Source organism: Rhipicephalus microplus, chromosome 1 (genome assembly GCF_043290135.1).
Source record: "Rhipicephalus microplus isolate Deutch F79 chromosome 1, USDA_Rmic, whole genome shotgun sequence".
NCBI lineage: Eukaryota > Metazoa > Arthropoda > Arachnida > Ixodida > Ixodidae > Rhipicephalus > Rhipicephalus microplus.
This window is the reverse complement of record NC_134700.1, coordinates 136,054,004-136,073,647: the sequence shown is the minus strand read 5'-3', so window position 1 is coordinate 136,073,647 and position 19,644 is coordinate 136,054,004. Positions and strand designations below refer to the sequence as shown.

The following is a 19,644-nucleotide window of genomic DNA, read 5'->3' as shown; positions in this document are numbered from 1 at the left end:
ATCAAATGTATTGGCGCCTTAACTGTGACATGTAGACATGTTCTCACATGACACGCATCTTATGAATATCATGTCTGCAGCAGTCACATACCTTCGCCGTTCATTGGCGTGACGTATTACCAAATTTGGCATATGAGAAGCTAGCGAAATGGCCATGAGCGCGTTATTAGTGTGGCATGCTGTCATGTTGTTACATGACACGCATGTCGTGATTGTCATGACTGAATGTGTCATTTACCTATGTCGTCCGTTCTCGTCGCGTAATACCGAGTTTGGTACATATGAAGCTATCGAAACGGCCGCGAGCGCACCATGAGCGTAGCATGTCTTCATGCTGTTGCATGACACGCATATCATGTTTATCATGTTCTAACCAGTATCATACCTTGGTCATTCATTCATGTCCCGTAATACCAAATTTGGTATAAGTGAAGCTAGCGAAACGGCCGCCAGTGCATCATGAGCGTAGCATGTAGTCATGTTTCTTGATGACACGCATCTCATTGTTAATATGTTTGCACCAGCCACATACCTTCGTCTTCCATTCACAAACTGTAATACCAAATTTGGTATATGTGACGCTAGTGAAACGGCGCAAGCGCAACATGAGTTTGGCATGTAGTCATGTGGGGACATGACACGCATGTCATAATTTTCATGTTAGGTTATGTCGCTGGTGTTCCCCATGCAATCAAGCCATACGATACCAATTTTGCTACATGCTATGTGAACGAAACCACTTCAAGAGCTGCAGGATTATGAAATGTAAATAATGACAATAATGACATATATATCATGATTGTCATGTTAGGACTCTTCAAGTAGGTTCTTCATACAGTCATATTATTTCATACCAAGTTTGGTATTGATACGATTATTGAAACAGCAAGGAAAGCTAAATGTCATAGGCGGAAAGATAGACCGTTAGATAGATAGATAGATAGATAGATAGATAGATAGATAGATAGATTAGATAGATAGATAGATAGATAGATAGATAGATAGATAGATAGATAGATAGATAGATAGATAGATAGATAGATAGATAGATAGATAGATAGATAGATAGATAAGCTCAAAGTCGTAGAATTTCGCTAAGAAATGCTTCGCTAGTAAAACGGGTGTGATATCAGGTAGTCAGGGCGAATAGGACCAATCAAAGTTCGGGCTGAATATACTACCAGCTGGCTTTTCGAATGCATCTGTAGCAATAATTACACTTGTTTTGATGTCATGCAAGTGTTCTTGCAATAAACCATCTAGAGTGTGATGGGTGAGCAACTCTGCATTGTTAGGAAAATTGTCGTCAAATGGAACATCCACAAAGGGTGAATTATCGCTAGTTTGCTTATCTCACCGCTATGTACATTCAGCGGGTTAAGTAAATGTGGTACATATATAATTTGTGGGGTGTGAAACTGTGGCCATCTAGCACCAAAAAATAATTACGAAGAGGACATAAATACTGTCTGCGATGGCTGGAGTGGTGAGTCATAATTTTTTTAAAAACGTCTGAACGGTCAAGATACGAGACCCGCACGAAAGAGAACGAACTCACGATTCTATGTATAAAAGCGTTAAGAAACTGTTTTAGAGAGACGAAGGGCCTAACGCAGGGCCCTTAAGGGACAATAAATCCTGATGATGATGATGATGCTGATGATGAAGGCATAGGCGTAACGATTCTCTTATAGATGGCGCTGACTGTCACTCCTACTTCTAAATTCACATATAAACCCAAAAAAGTGGATGGAGGAAAGGCCGCTGTGGTAGCTCAGTGGTTAGAGCATCCAACGCGTTATTTGAAGGTCGTAGGTTCGATTCCTGCTTACGGCTGGTTATTTTTTCATCCACTTTTCTTTCTTCTTATTTACATTCCATTGGTTCTAATAACTCCCCCTGTACATTCCTCGGCATTACTGTCTGTTAGATGTCATTAATATTGTGTTAAAACACGGAAAAACGAGCCCTTAGGTATACACTTCTTTCCCTTATTTCATTAAACGAGGGTCTCGTACAGGCAGACTTGGTGTGCTTAGGTTGTATAAGAGGGACAATTAATCAGCTTCCCGCTCATGATAAGTTCACGTGCTACGTGACGCCAAACATGCGCATAAGAGTGTTTTCACACTCGTCGTTTGGCTTATAAATGGCGCTGACTGTCACTCCTACTTCTAAATTCGCATATAAACCCAAAAAAGTGGATGGAGGGAAGGCCGCTGTGGTAGCTCAGTGATTAGAGCATCGAACGCGTTATTCGAAGGTCGTAGGTTGGATTCCTGCTCACGGCTGGTTACTTTATTATCCACTTATCTTTCTTCTTATTTATCTTCCATTGGTTCCGATAACTTCCTGTGTACATTCCTTGGCATTACTGTCTGTTAGATGTCATTAATATTGTGTTAAAACACGAAAAAACGAGCCCTTAGGTATACACTTTTTACCCTTATATATATATATATATATATATATATATATATATATATATATATATATATATATATATATATATATATATATATATATCTGGCTGTTGCGTGACTAGCGTCATTATTACTTGTGCGTGTCGAAGGATTTGGTCGGCAGAAAGATGACGACAAACTCGCGCTGCTCGATCGAAGCTGTTCCGCTGTTTGCTACACTGTTACTTGATGATTTTATTGCCGTGACAAACTCGTGGAACGGCTGGGTACAATCCCCATTCAATAGTTTTACTCAAGCCGCTTCAAGCTTCTGCCACCATTTCGAAAATTCCGGAGGAAAACCTGGCACTTCGCCTCAGCCGCCCCTTGCTAGGACTTCCTCCTGAGTTTGGTTTCTTGAGCTCGGCAAGAACTACCACCACAATGGCAAGTCAAACGCAAGAGAGCAACGTAGACCAACTCGCATCCACCCCAAGCGTCGTCTACACAGCACACACCCCGAAGCGGTTTCATGGTGATGTATTTGAGGACGTAGATGACTGGCTAGACCACTTCGATCGGGTTGCAGCCGCGAACAAATGGAACGACACCAAGAAGCTTCGCTACGCCTATTTCGCACATGAAGACTATGCTCGTATCTGGTATGAGAACCATCAGTCGTCGATCACCAATTTTCCAGAATTTCAGCGACAGCTATCCCAGGCATTCAGAAATCCCGAAAGGAAAGAAAAGGCCGAGCAGGCTCTGCTGAGCCAGGTTCGGAAGCCAAATGAAAACGTGGCGATGTTTATCGAAGACATTTCACGCTTATTAAGCGCGCTGACCCAGAAATAGATTAAACAAAAACATGTACAGCGGGAATCAATGATAAGTGAAGCACGAATGAGAAAAGGTAATATGTTACTTTACAATCAGCACAACGTTACGAGGTGGAAGTAAATGATGCCGCACATGATTTCCGTGTCATGATTATCATGTTTGCATGTGTCGTTTACCTTCGACATCTATTCATGTCACGTGATATCAATTTAGTATATGTGGAGCTAGTGAAACGACCGTGAGCCAATTATGAGCGTGGAATGTTGTCATCTTACACGACATGCCTGTCAGGATTATCATTTTTCCACCAGTCATATTTTTTCGCTATTCATTGAAGTGACGTAACACTAAATTTGGTATATGTAGAGCTAGCAAAACGGCCGCGAGCGCATCACGAAGGGCGCAATATACTCCAATGTAGCGTTGATGCGTGCGCACGCTCGGCACAGTGACGGTATAGGTTAGCAAAAGGTGAGCAGTCTATAGTCTGACGCCAGGCGCTGCCAGCGTCCGTCTTTGCGCCACGACGGCAACCGGCGCGAAATGCGACACGCTCAATTTCGCACCCATGCGTAAGCCAGACAACACTGCGTCTCTCTCTTTGCGTGACGGACGGATGCCGGACGTGCTGAAACGCGCATGCGTCAAAGCAATTCAGCGTGGCGCGTGCCTGCGAGTATATGGTAGGACCGGTGCCTGGCGTGTCAACGCCGTCGTGACCTGAGGAAATGAACGCCGGTGAGCACGCGCACCGCGTCACGCCTAATGTATTGGCGCCTTGACTGTGGCATGTAGTTATGTTCTCACATGACACTCAACTTATGATTACCATGTTTGAACCAGTCACATACCTTCGTCATCCATTGACGTCACGTAATACCAAACTTACATATGTAAATCAAGCAAAACAGCCACGAGCGCATCATGAGTGTCGCAAGTAGTCATGTCATTACACGATACGCATGTCGTGATTATCATGTTTGTATGTGTCATTTACCTATGTCGTCCGTTCGCGTCACTTAGTACCGAGTTTGGTACATGTGAAGCTATAGAAACGGCCGTGAGCACATCAACAGACATCGCAAGAACGTCCTCAGAGTAGCTCGCTATGCAAACCAGATAGACCCCCACGGCCCCAGGGTATTATTCTTCTTAAGGGGGTTATTTTCCAGCTGGCCTGGTGTAATCGATAAGGTTGCTTTTTCTTTGGTGAAGTGGAAGAAGTCACAAGGAAGGTGCCTCCCTTTTTCGCTGCACCTGCATACCTGAATGACAAACAGGTGTTGAAACCTGTAAATTACACGAGAAGTAGGTTTTTTTGTAAGCCCACTTATTTATTTATTTGTTTGTTTCCAAATACTGCAGCCCAATACAGGGCTACTGCAGGAGTGGGGTACATTTAACACTGATTATACCATGAACATGAACAAAATACACTGATTACAAGGTTGACATCAAAAAAAATTATTATAACAGTGTGTCTACAAATTCCGACAACGATAGTTCACGAATACTACCGGGTAAGTCATTCCACATTTCAATACCTCTAGGAAAAAAACTGTTGTTGAAAATATTCGTGTAAAGAAAGGCTTTAAGTTGAGGCTGTGGTGATGTCTAGTTGAAAGAGCATCAGCATATGAGATGTAATCTTCTGAAGATAGTCGACAAGATGAGTGAAGAAATGAATGCAATAGCTTCATAGAATCGGTATCCCGTCTGGTGAATAGGAGAGGGAGTTGCAAGGAAGTCATTGCTGATGAACGTAAAAGTTATAATCGTAGCGATGGCAAATGAAACGAACCGCCTTGCTTTCAACAGATTCAATTTTGTTGACATTGCATGTTATATACGGGTTCCAGAAACATGAAGCATATTCTAGTATAGGGCGTACGAGCGTTTTATACAAAAGTAACTTGGTGCATTTCGGAGATTTAGATGACGTAAGACGCAGGTAACCTAATTTTTTCAGTGCTTTGGATGTGATGTAATCAATACGCCGCGACCAATGTAAGTTGTGTGATGAGATAACCCCAAGGTATTTATACTCTTGTGCCCGGGGAATTATTGTATTCTCGGAAGTGTAAGCTTGCAGCAATGGAAAACGGCTGTTTGTGAATGATACCACTGCAGTTTTCTGAAAGTTATAGCGCATCTGCCAAAGCCTGCACCATGTGCAAAAGCTGCTGAAGGAATCCTGAAGTAAGGCATGATCGCTAGGAGAAGAAATTACTTGATATAAGACGCAGTCATCGGCATAAAGACGGACCTGAGACTTCAAATTGTTCGGAAGGTCATTTATAAATATTAAAAGTAATAAAGGTCCTAGAACAGATCCCTGTGGAACACCCGAAGTTACATCGACATTTGAGGACGAAGTGGAGTGGAATGACACATATTGAGATCGAGATTTAAGAAAGCTAGCTATCCAGTTGGTCAATCGAGGGTTGTTTAAAATAGCATCAATTTTACTTAGCAGCTTATTGTGTATTACGGTGTCGAAGGCCTTGGAAAAGTCTATGGATAACGCCTCAATCTGATTGCCAATATAAATATTGCTGGATATGTCATGTGCAAATTCGACCAGTTGTATTAGTGTGCTGAAACCACGACGAAAGCCATGTTGAATGTTCGAGAGTAGGTTATCTGACTCAAGATATTTCAATATATGACTGTGAATGACATGCTCAAGCAGTTTACCAGAATTTGAAGTAAGCGATATCGGTCTGTAGTTAGACAGAAGTGGCTTGTTACTAAATTTATGCAAGGGCAAGACTTTGTCTAGTTTCCAGGACTGGGGGCAGTGCTTGAAAATACGGATTTTCGAAAAATGATTGACAAATAACGTGCACACCACACAGTAAACCGATTCTGACCCTTAAGGGTGCAAAAAGGGTGCCGACACCCTAAGCACACCCTTTGAGCACCCTATTCGCGTCCCAGCACCCTACAAGCGGAACCTAAAGGGTGAACACATCAAAAGGGTGGAAACTAGGGTGCAAAAAGGGTGCAACAACTAATGGGTGCTGATGAGCACCCATTAGGGTGCACAGTCGCCGACAAAGCTTTGTGAGTAACGTGGTCATAGAGCATAACCAACAGCTTTTAGATGTCTAGTGGTTAGACACCATGGTCTCATTAATAGCCCCACCGCAGTAACTGATATCTGAATAGCGATAGTGCCCGGCTGAACGTAAGTTCTGCACTGGTTCTTACATTCTTGCTGCCTCTTTCTCGTCGCCTCACGGCCGGCGCTGACCAAGCCATGCGCTACAAGCTCCTTAGCCAATGGCGGTGTACGCAGCTTGTAGAGCTACAACAGGATTGTGACTTACACATAGCCTCGTTTGCGCCTAACACTGAAAACAAAGCTTCGTCCATGACAGTATATATAAATCATACTTTTGTTGATGCAAAGAAATACAAACCAACAAGACCGTGGTAGATAAAACAGTTTTTGTGTTGTACAAATATTTGTTAACCTTACAATGTATCAGTTGACACGTGTTACCAATTTTTATGGCGGGCTATGGACTTTGACGTTCTAATATTATAACATTAAAGAAACGTTTTCTTGATTTTGTTCATAGAAATATTCTTCAAAGCAAGTTAAAATGAGCCTTGACTAAAACATTTTCCTAAAGAAAGTTCACTAAAGACAGCTAAAATATTGTTTGCCAACTAATACGCTTATTTTGATGTGACAAATTTTGCTTGCTGCCTGTACTTTGTACTAATATACAACCGCTTTGACACTGTTTTTAACAGCCAGCTTAAGCACTCAACCAATGTACAGATGTTAACAAGGTATCGGTATAAGAAATACACAAGCAAGCAAACGTTTCAAATTTCGCGCGCTCTTTCACATTTCAAATTTTGCGCAATTACGCGTAATGTGATTTTGTCATTTTCAAAGGTAAAAAAATATTCTATGCAATACGCACTAGCGTATCTTCTACCTTCACTATTTTTTACTTAAAATTTAAGCAGAAATAATCTATTTACTCATCATATAAAAAGTTATGTGCGCAAATGCGGATCGGTGGCGTCAGCAGGACAAAAATGGCGGTATCTTCCTGGAGGCCGCAACGGCCGAGTGCCGAGCGTTTAAAGTCGATTTTTCAAGTTGTTCAAAGTGTGCTTGCGCTGTCTTTCGTGTTCTGTCGGTGCTGCTTGTTACGAAGATGCACTATACTCAAGAGAGGACCGGCTGCTTTGTACCGTCGAGCGCTCGCCAAACTAAAAAGGTAGGTGGATGTTTCTGCTGTCGACGCTTTGTTTTTTGCTTCTCCGGCCAGGCCGCGGCGTGCCCGATCCAGGCTGTTATGCTCCTCCCGCGGTTAAAACCGAAAGCGCTATAGTATAATAACGTTGTGAACTAAGGTTTTTCTAGCTGGTAGACGATAAGTGAGTTTTTATTAACGTAGAGAGCCTGCTGGCGTGTCTGATTTCATTAGGCTCAAGTCTAAGCTCAGGGACGTTACGCGCGGATGAGTTTTTTCTGTGAGGAAGGAGGTTAAAGCAATGTGCGCTGTGATGCTGTAAGTCGGCGGGCGATGCTCTTCACGCTTATTTTTGCAATGCCGTCGGACGCCGTTCGGGGACGGCGCATGGAAGCCGTAAGCGTCGTCTGTGTGTCGCGTGCGTTGGAGTATTCTGGTGATTCGCGTTGAATTAGATCTTTCCGTATTTAATTTAGAAAAATGGAGAAGAATAACGTGGTGTCCGCGTTGGTATTTACGCGGCCTTGTTCGTTTTCTGTGCCAAAGAAGTATATGAAGAAAGTTTTATATGTTACTCGTCCTCTTTTCAACAGCTACATGATCATTAAATGTGTGTGACTACTATAAGGTAGATGTGTTTTCCCTTGTGACCAAATTTGTTTGCATCCACCGGGCACGTATAACATTGAATTACCATGATATTCAGCTTAATTAAGTGTGCGTAAACTTGACACAGCGTGCTGTAGGTGCGGTTCTCAAAGCGTGAAAATACGCCTGGGTCAATACACTTTCTCTATGAGTGGCCGAATATACGTACCTTAGCTGTGCAAGCGCTAGGTTGAGCAGTAGTTCACTCGTTCGAGTGCAATTTTGGTGGTACTGCTTGTTCCCCCTTGCTCACATATCATTGCATTCTTCTGGTTTGTAAAAGAATTGTGGGCCCTGCAGCCCGCTTTAGAGTTAAAACTTTGCCGAATACCTATATGTCTACAAACATTCTAAAACTAAGTTATACCAAAACTTCCGATGACACTTTCGAATACAAGTGTAATGCTTTATCTGATATCATAAATTCTTTATGACCTCGCTGCAGATTTACAAGTGACCTGTGATATGTGCAGTGTATGAATGCCTAATTTATTGCTCAAAACACAATAAGGTTATACACCACAGTATGCGTGCATATGTTGCTGCTGAAATGCAAACTTAGACATTGTATTTATCTAAGAATGAACAAATCTAAACTGCCGTTTTTTGAAGATGTACGCATCAGACCAATTGAATAATATCAAAAATAATGTTCACCAAGTGATTGTTGTTTACTGCCTTGCACCAACGTCACTAAAACCGCCTTGTTGGTACTTAGACCACATGGTAGGATGCACGATTCATGACGTCATATTGAATGTTAATGTCACATGATATGCAAGGTAAATTGTTATTAGCATACAGAGGCCAATAACGTTATTGTCTCATCGTTATCATAATGAAGCAGGTTAGGCAATATGTGATTCTGCTGCCTTTACGTCATGTTGGGAAACCATTACGTTATGTAGCTATCTGCAGTGTCTGAGATCCTGGTTGCCGGTCAATATTGCAGAAGATTGCCTGCTTCATTGTGATGGCATGGGGTTCAAGATTGATGTTTTGTCTTAGCGTTTCCACTTTTCCTCCCCTATGGTCATTAGACAGCTTGTGCTGTTTGATTAGAAGTGAGGAGTAGTGCCTTTTTAGCCAACTAGAACAATTTAGATCGATGATCACTATGAAGCAGCACACAATATTCATTTAGTGAGCTCAATTTCAGGCAAATTATAAACGTTCGAATGTTAGCCATTTGAAGGAAGCTTCATTCGTTGAACTCATGAGAATAAATGGTAGAGGAGGAAAGGCAGGGAGGTTAGCCAGACCAGCAAAGACGGTCTATCATCCTACATGGGGGAACAGGGAGATTGAAGTCCTGTTGGAGTGGTCTGGTCGCTAAGGTACTCGGTTTCTAACCCGAACGTCGCAGGATGATATTGCGGCCTTGCTGGCTGCTTTTTCGATAAAGGTGAAAATGCTGTAGGCCTGTGTTCTCGGATTTGTGTGCACGTTAAAGAACCCCAGGTGGTCGAAATTTCTGGAGCCCTCTACTACCTTGGTAAAAAATTCATGTGTCAGTATTGCTTTAATTTTATGCTTTATCTGCAGTGGATGCATATGCGCATATGGACATGTATATGTAGTGGTATTGCAATTTTACGGAATAAAATATTCATATGGTGCATATTGCATGGCATTTACTTAAGAAACACATCACATGGGTATCATAACTACAGAAATGCAAATGTGCCTCTATGGATGCACTCGTGCATATATTTGGTCAGCTTCAAGAAAAGAATTTATCGATTGCAGGCAACAGCATTACTCACGCATGCTTATCTCTTAATTACGTGCAGTCGATACAGCTAAAAGGGGTCTTCATCTAAAAGTTCTAACTTCATCTTCGTGCATGAGTGAGCTATAAAGGTGAATGAAAATTCACATGTATGACATCGACATGAAAAGCTCTGCAGCAGCATGTTTTTCGTTGTATTTATACTGCAGCATGCCCTTTTTGTATTTCTCAGTTGCGTGCCACTAAATATATGTTGGCCATGCGTTTCTAGCCATTCACTGCAATTCGGCAAGCAGCGCATGCAGTCTAGACAAACCTCACTAAAATAATTTTTTTGCACTGGTGCAGAAATTCTTCGGCACGGTCTGTCATTTCATTTGAGTGAGGCTGCTCAAGGAAATTTCCTGACAAGGTCAAGGAGCCCAAGCACTAGCGAACTCTGAACCATTGTTTCAAACATCAGCTCTGTTCAACCTGCTTATGCGCTGTGCCTCACCAAGCTACTGGACGCTGCCTCCTTATATGAAGTGCTCTTCATATTCTCCTCAGTTTGGCAGCAGTGTGTGTGGTCTTCACAGTGCTTGTCCAAACAATTTTTGCACAGGTGAGACACTTATTTCCTGCTTTAATTGTGTTAGTATTACTGCATGCACTCCTGCCAAGCAAGAGTACCAATGTTTCCTGTGAATTGTTTGTCATGGTAAACAGAGGATTTCAAGCATAAAATTCATACTGAACTTTGGTCCTTCAAGAAGTGTGGAATGAAGGTGGTGACAGTGTCAACGCGCTCTCTTTAGAAATAAAGGCTTTGCATGAAAAGCCTGTCGCACCTTGAAACAGGCACAAAAAACTTCCAGGTGAAAATAAGCAACTTCAGATGAAAATTGAAGAATTTACACTGTATTCAAGGTTGAACTATCCGACATCAAAGGCGTCCCAGATGAGGGTTTTCTTTTGACGCTGTCCGAAATTTTTGGGCGATGATGAAAAAACCATTACTCGTGATGATATTGACACTGCAGACAGAGTAGGAACAAACAAGCCTAGTTTGAAAAAAATAATAGTGCATTATGAACGATGTTACAAATGAAATGTTCTGGATAAGACAAAAAACTTACGTCTGTCTACAGTGGCCTTTCCTTTTAGATCAAGTAGTCCTACTTATGTCAACGAACACTTGACAAGACAAGGTAAGCAGTTAGTGAGAGCACGAATGCAAAAAAAACAAGTTGGATGGAGGTATATTTGAATGCAAAGCACGAAATTTATAGCAAAAAAAAAATGGAAACATTAGCAATTTTAAAGACTGCCTTCTTAAAAGATCTGGCAAAATGCTGTGTTGATGCCTTCAGAGCCACACTTTTCTTGAGCTTGCAATGTCAGTAAACTATGACTGACATGGCAGAATTTTGATACCTAGATAGTGAAAAATTGATACCTAGATAGTGAAAAAGGCCACCAGCTATCTTCAATGCCTTTACCTTAAATGCTCTTAGCTATATAAATAAGACTAGTAGCCTGTGTCTCTATTTCGATGACATGCCGGTAAAATTTGATGCCATTCTTTTGACATAATCCTTGTATTTTTTGTGCGATATAGCCCACCAAAAATACCAGGGTACAATTATCATGGCATTGTGTAGTTCATGAAATGGGGAAATGGAATAGCGCTGTACATCTAACGTTAATTTTTGGCCGATGTCAATAGACTTCCGTGTGTTAAGCCCTGTGTTGAGTGTCTAGTAGTCAACTTGGGGGTTTCGTTTTGCAGCAATTAGCGCGTCTCCATTAGGTCATAAGTAGGAATTTTGAGTTTCTGGAAACTAGGTAACTTGATTTTTCGGTCACAGATGCACAGTCGATTTTTCGCTCACAACCAACGGGGCAGACGTCGGCGGCGGGTTTTCTGCGACACGAGCTCTTCAACGCTATCATGTTAAAAAGCTGACATAGGCAGCATTGACCAAATGAATGCAAAGAATAAAGTCAAGTGTCCTAGCAGGAATCCAAACCTAGTATTCCGCTTGGTAATTAAGTATTCTACCACAGAGCCATGCCCGGCCTCGGTTATACTTTCCAAATAGTCTCAAATGTTTGTGTAACCTCAACTGCCGTTGCAGTACTGGCTATCAAATTTTATAACTATCACATGTGCACTCCTATGATGCAGCCGTGAGGTTGAGTCAAAGTCAATTGTAGTCGGGCACCATCCTGTGAAGTATTTGTGTAGCAGTGTTGAGGGCTACCATCGGCGCGAGTGCCAGCGCAAACACCAGTGCTTCATACCAGCCTACCACTTCTAGTGTGGCTAATATCCATGTTTCTGTTGGCATCGTTACGAAACAGCAAATAACTGCTAATGTTGTCAAAGGTGTGACATCTCCCCATAACAAATGAAACATATGCCGCTGTTTAACGTATGTGTGTGCGAGACTTTGTACTTATATTGAGCTCCACTTCATAAGATCGCTCAATAAAAAAATTAAAATACATGTTATGCATGTTTCGCATAACATCGATTACCAAAGTATGTGGGGTCTGCCAAATTTTTAGCATCAATTTTGTAACCTAAATGCTATCATAAACAATTATTTATTGAACATGAACAGCTGGACTGCAATATAATAAGTTTTAGGTATTAGGAAAACTGAAGATGTTCATGACTACAGCATACCTAACAGGCAAATACTAGTACTACATACATGACACACTATTGTAGAGCTAGACTAGAATATTGCTTATTGGCACTTTACAATTCTTTAAAGACCCTAATTAACTTCAGTGCCTTCTTCGATTTGTTCAAATCGGATGTGCGCAATCACTTGATGAATAGCTTTTTTACTCAAACCTAACTCATGTTTCACGTGTGCATCATGCTGAATCATTGCTCAGATGTTTCTTGTGTATAAATTTCCTTTCTACTATGCTGTTTGTTTTTTATGTGAAATTTGTTGTACGTGCTACCCTCTGTAGGCCCATAGGTACTGTCATGTTGTTTACACAGTTTTTTGCCTGGGGGACCTCCAACAAGCATGTTTTCCGTTGAAAACAAAGCGAATTTTGATGCTGACTTCTACTCACATCGAACTAAGAACACTCCAGCATGACAACGCATATTGTATCTTGGACAGTCTGTCTTGTGAAACTCTTAGTGATTACTTCTGTCTTTATTATAGGCTTCCGGGTGCAGATGTGCTGTAGAGAAGGAGCACCCTGACCACACTTTTGTAAAAGGAACCAAAGTCGCCTGGGCAGCTGAAGATGGATTGTGCAAGTGTTTGAATGATCACATTATATTAATCCAACACCACTTGCATTACTTTGCCAATATTTGTGATTTTGTAACACACAAGTTTAGAAACACACACACATATATAAAAGGAGAGCTGTAAATAGGCCTTGAGCAAGTTTGTAGTCAAGGCTTTTAGCATGATGACCAAAGCATGTTATATAAGCCCACATGTTTTACCACACACCTACTCTCCTATCTATTTTCTTTTTCAATTTTGTGGGCACCGGCAAAACCCTCAATAAGCGCCTTTGGACTGCTGGTGCCTCTAACTTATATTTTGTTGTTCTAAATAATTTATTTCTTACATACTATGCAAGGAGGGAAGTCAGAATGCTAAAAGTTAAAAAAGAAGTCTCGTCACAAAAAAGATGTCTACTCGTAAGAAAAAAGATTTGAAAAAACAGAAGATTGATCCTTACTCACAAAGATCTCACCATTACAATCGATGCAGAAGGTCATGGCTCATGTTTACTATTGTCAATCTTTTTTGGTTGTATGCTATGTACAATAAAATAGTGACTATTGGCATCATGTAAATTTATTTTTCATAAATTTTTGTTGGGGCCTAATATCTTGCATTCTCACATGCATAAAAGCTCACGTCTGCTACACATAATTTAAAAGAGCGCAATGTGGTAAGGTTCTGTATTTAGTGCATATTATCTGTGTGTCTTTCAAAGTGAGTATATGGCATTTGAAATAATCACCAGTATTCGAAACTTGTGAATTTTTAATTTGCAGGCATGCATGTTTGTATGATGACCAAGCATCCATAAATTGTGCATGCATGTGTGCAGCAAGGGGCCTTGGAATAGATTACATTCATTCTGGACCAAAAATGCGTAGCACAGGCCATATATGCACTCTGGGATCAATTTCATGATTATTAAAACACACATATTTATTCAATATAGCTTGCTTTAAGGTATATATTTACATATTGTCTACTTCCACCTTGAACATTGCACCATGCATCCGGCACTCTGCCGAGCGCTTCTCGAGGGCACTTTGGTAACTAGTACACAAACGTACAGACAGCTGTAAGTGGGCCTCCACTTTGTTGACTGCTGGAGAACTTGGTTTCGCCAAATCACACTTCCTTTGTGGTGAAGCTAACTTTGCTCTTGCAACAGTACCAGCTTATCTAAAATTTGACACTGTTCTTTAGAAGTGCAGCTTGTTCTATCCAGAGCAGCCAAAAACGAAAACATGAACAGCACCTGGACAGGGTAAGGCACAATTGCAGCACTTCTCGATAACAGTGCCGGATTCTCTATTTGCCTACACATAGAGAAAGCAAAACACTGGAGCCAACTTACCAGTAGCTTCACTGCAGAGACACTGTGTTTTAAAAGACGATGATGCAAAAGCCCCACCTAGAGCTGTCACTGTGTTTCAGTGCTAGTTTCATAAGCGCCTGCGGAAGGCACTCTGTGGAGGGCCGGCCGCGTGCATGGTGCACGTGTTCAGGGTGGAATGGACGACTTAGTACATGTGTTCAAGTACTAACAAACTGTATGTGGGCTGTCACTCAGCATGGTCTACAGAGTATACAGCAATCTGCATTTTTAGCCATGTCCAGCGTCAACCCTAGATTTGGCCCACTGGTACGTCGATGTGGAGCACCTTTCCAGCACCCATTTGAAAGGGTGTTATGACATCACAGCACCTTTTTTAAAAGGGTGCACTCATTACACCCTTCAAAATTTTTGCTCTGCACCCTTTCCTTAAGGGTGCTGAGCTCTGCACCCTTTCTCAGCACCCTTTTTTGAACACCCAATAGGGAGCAAAGGGTGTTCGTCTGGCGACAAGCTCATTTACACCCTTAAGGGTCAGAATTGGTTTAGTGTGCACCGAGAGTATCGTACAAGAAATCTGTTTGAAATGTCGTCGGGACCAGTACACTTTGTTGTGTCAAACTTAAGTATTATGCTAAGGATGCCGTTCTCGTTAATCAACACATCATCAATAGCGAGCTCAGGATTAGGGCTTCTGAATATTGGGAGAGAACTGTTGTCGTGCGTGAATACAGACTGATAGTAGACATTGAAAGCGTTAGCTATTTCAAGTGGGTCTGAAATAGCCTTACCGTCTAGCATGAACGATATGGTATCAGTTTTAGTTGGTGATATGGAAGTCCAAAATTGCGTGGGTTGGATCGAAGTAATCTTGGAAGCTCAACTTGAAAATAGAAGTCTAGCTTTTTGCAATTCGGTACGTAGTTGCAGCGCGGTAGTAATAAATCGAACGATACTGTCAGGATCTTGCGGCTTTTTTTTTGCGCCGCAAACGACGAACGCGACGTGATGTATGCAGTGGAGTGCGATTCATTCATGGGACTTTGGAATTTCTTTTTTTTAGAGTTAAGGGGGACAAAGTTATAAATGGATAGCTCAACGATGCGCTCAATTTTTTCAACTAGTCTATCAACGTTTTGTCTTCGCGAACAACAAGCGCTTGAAAAGAATCAAAATTAAATGCAAGGGTGTCCGTTATTGACGCGTCATCAGCACGAGAAAAGTCAGAGAAATGAGTAAAATTGGGCTGTACTTTAGTCATTGGAGAGGGGATTGAAACGAACACAGATTTGTGGTCAGAAATACCATCGATTACTTCGTACTGAAAACCAGTTTCAACTAGATGAGAACTTAAGAAGACCAGATCAAGGACAGATGTGTTTCGGGTAAATGTTTGCACAATTTCAGTAAGGTCAAGGGATAATGAAAGAGATAAAAGTTCCCTACAAATGACTAGATCATGGCCGGTGCTACGCCGAGTTTGCCAATCAATACCCAGAGCATTGAAATCCCCCATGAACACAATCTCCGAGGTGCCAAAGTCCTGTTCGTGCATGAACAAGCTGAGCTTTTCTAAAGTTTTTATTGGAGAAGCAGGCGCTCTATAGCACACACCAACAATCATAGACAGCCCTTTTAAACATAGCTTACACCAAGTAACTTCGACATAAGGCGTATTAGGGAGCACAGGAAATTTTATTTCCGAACGAAGAAGAAGAGCGACACCACCCCCTTTACCGCAAGATCGGTCGTTCCGTATTGGTACATAGCCTGGGGGTGTAAATTCGAAATCGTACACGTCGCTGTGTAACCAAGTCTCTGTTATCGCAATTACATGGGGTGAATATGATGATACAAGTATGAGTAAAGGTAAAAGCTTGTTCACAATGCTTCTTGCATTCAAACACAAAAAGCTGTTACATGGCTGCAGTCAACGCGAACTTTCTCCAGCCGTAGAAGTAGAAGTGTTTTTAGCAACTTTGTTGGTAACGCGTTTTAGCGTGTCTGTACCAGTGTCCCACATGTAGCGTACATCATCATTATAAGCATGATCGTAGCGTAGTTCAACTCTGCATCCCTTATCACGTAAACTTCCTCCTGTAGCGTCCCACAGTTTCTTACGTAAGGCGCGCATGTTTGGTGATAAATCCCCAGTGATATAAAAACCAGAACCTTTCAGTTTCGTGACGTTTTTTATAACCCGCATTTTTTCCCTGAAGTCAAAAATTTTCAGTATAACAGGACACGGTCTCCCATCCCGTGGTCGGCCCACACGGTGACAGCGCTCAATATCTGGACATGTTAATTTAAGATGCCTCGTTAGTATTTGCGAAACAGTATGCAATAAAGAGTCAGTATTTTCGTCGCGAGTTTCTGGTAAACCATGCAAAAGGATGTTGTTCCGGCGCGAACGGTTTTCTAAATCGTCGGATTTCGAAGCGAGTATACAGACTGATTGCCTAAGAGAGAGACAATTTCAGAGTTAAGCTTGTCGTACACTGCACTGCAGTCAACAGCAGCTGTAGAAGATTCCAGTAAAGATACGGGCACTTCAAGGACATCAAAGCGAGATTTAAAAGACTCTTTTATATCTGCAATGTCACTAGCAATTCGCTTTTGACCAGCCAACAATTGCGCGAGGAGATTAGCCGTTTCTGGAGTGGGACTGTCTGAGCAGTCATTGACACACGTATTATTTGCATTAGCCCTCTGTGCCTTTGATGTATTTGTTGAAGGCACCCCCCTAGGCCCCGGGTTAAGCTCAGCGTCCCCACTCAAGAGAAGGTTATCATAGCAATGCAACATACGAAAACAGAAATCAACAAGACTGCTCGGGCAGAACAGCAGTAACAAAAAGCGGTCATCTGATCGATAACTATAGGCATGCTGGATGTATGATACCTGCACGAAGAACAAGCAGTGATTAGGCATCTTTCCGGCGTCACCGCTGTTCTGCCCACTGAAGGAATGTGCTGATCGGATGTCCTTTAGAGTCTCCCATGTAGACGTCGCTGTCCGCAAGTGACCGGTACTTGGCTAAACAACAATGGCCTCAATCAATATTTCAGCACGTGGCAGGCCGTTCGAAAAGCCACAGAACACGCCATGGCCATCACCGAGACGAGTGATGGGGCAGTCCGGAGGCACTCTATCGGCAGGTTCCACGTGTCGCAAAAAAGGCACCCTGGACGATAAGGCAGCGCCGTCGCAGAAGAAGCCATGGAAAAATCCGAGGAGCTGCACGAGAAACCAGCAGTGATTGGGCATCGTTCCGTAGTCACCACTGTTCTGTCCACTGAACGAATGTGCTGACGGGATGTCCTTTATAGTTTCCCATATAGACGTCGCTGTCCGCAGGTGACCGGTAATTGGGTGAACAACAATGGCTTCAATCAATAATTCAGCACGTGGCAGGCCGTTCGAAAAGCCGCAGAACACGCCATGGCCATCACCGAGACGAGTGACGGGGCAGTCCGGAGGCACTCTATCGGCTATGTGTTTATCGGCTAAATGCACTCAAACCTATTTATGCATAAGCAACAGTAAAAACATTGACATTTTGAGCAGCTCTGTAGGTTCGTATGTTGCTCATAGCGGCCAAACTGTCTACGTTATGTAAAAGTAAGAAATATTACGCAGTGGGCATTTTGCAATGCTATTTGCAGTAGGCATCCTAGAACAATTTGTATTTTCCAATGTTTCACGCACAGACGAAAGCTTTCCTTGCGGCATGATTGAAGCATCCACCGAGAACCGAGGCGAGGATAGAAAATTGAGAAAGCGATGTGCACGGTGCCCGATTGTGCTGCCACGCGTTGTGCTCTTTACACTCAAGAGTTCTCGACATTTTCACTATTATTGAATTGGCATAAATTTTGGTATCGGATAAACAGCGGACGAGCTGCGTATGAAATGATTAAAATACCAGCTGTAAGCAGGAGAGTTGTGGCACATTCTTTTGTCCATTTGTTTGAAAAATTGACCTGAATCTGCATGTTACACTGCTAATGTCGTCGAAAGACGATAGTCATGCGTCTCGAGAGAGTGAACAAAACGTTTATTTATTGCTCTGCGCAAAAAAATCGGTAAACGGTATTCTGGAGGTGCTGCGCTAGAGTGCAACAAGCGTGTAGCGGAGACGAACGAGCGCATCGAGGCACGTAAGACATGACTGCATTCTGACAGTTATCTTCAAAAACGAAGGCGTGCGCGCCCGCGAAGAAAGATGCACGCCAGTCTCGGAGGTGATAAGGTGTAGAATGCAAACAGACGGGCAGGTGCCACCCCCGGGTCATCGTAGCAAAGCGTTGGAAACACACACGTTTTTGAGCATCACGTTACACTGTCAGCGCAGTGCCATAAACGCTACAGTCGTTAGGGTTACTTATGCGTTCCTCTTTTAGTATAAATGCAGACATACGAAACATAAACTGGTTTTTATGGTGCCTCAAGTATGCACTATATTTGCTTTTTATTGACAATCACACAACTATGAACGCTAAACCTTAAGGAATATTGGTGGGCACTGTGAATTTGGCTGGCCATTTAATGCCGTTGCAAGTATCGTTAAGGGCGAACAAACAGCCAAACGTGCAGGCATAGTGAAGGACCCAAACTTTTTCGTTGAAGGTCCCCAAAAAAGACTATTGTCTTGAATATATAACGCAAAGAATCGTGACAACTCGGGAGCCACGCCAAGTGCCATGATTCTGCTAAGGTGTGTAATATTTCTGGAAATTTTAAATCAATGCGTCACTGAAAGAAAAAAAAAACAGAGTTCACTGTGCCTATAGCATTCAAGGAACCTATAGCATTCTGTGTGGCAATGAAGTATTATACTACAGAGCCACACCAAACGTTCGTGTAACGTTAATGTTGGTTGAAGTACCAGCATGCAATTTATAAACATTATACAGGTACTCCTATGATGCAGCAGTCATGTCGCCTTAAGGTAAAATGTTGTTAGGCGCCATCCGCTCAAGTTGATTTACGCGGCAGTGTTGAGGCTACCATCGTCGCGTGCACCAAAACAAGCCCCGGCGCTTCATGTCAGCTTACCGCTTCTGGTGTAGCTAATATCCATGTTGCTGTTGGCATTCTTACGCGACTGCAAACAAGCGCTAATATAAAACTTATGTGGCTGTTTCAAGAGAAGAGAAGGAAGAAAGGGAGGCATAACATAGAAAAACAAGAAAAATCAAGAGACTGAACG

The 19,644-nt window shown here is 42.3% G+C and overlaps 1 long non-coding RNA gene across 1 annotated transcript; it reads left to right on the top strand.

Moving 5' to 3' along the window:
- Window positions 1–7,311: 7,311 nt before the first annotated feature.
- Window positions 7,312–13,662, top strand: LOC142798913 (uncharacterized). Its single transcript, XR_012893903.1, has 3 exons — window positions 7,312–7,486; window positions 10,191–10,446; window positions 13,019–13,662. It is a non-coding gene; the product is annotated as an uncharacterized LOC142798913 (long non-coding RNA).
- Window positions 13,663–19,644: the final 5,982 nt, after the last annotated feature.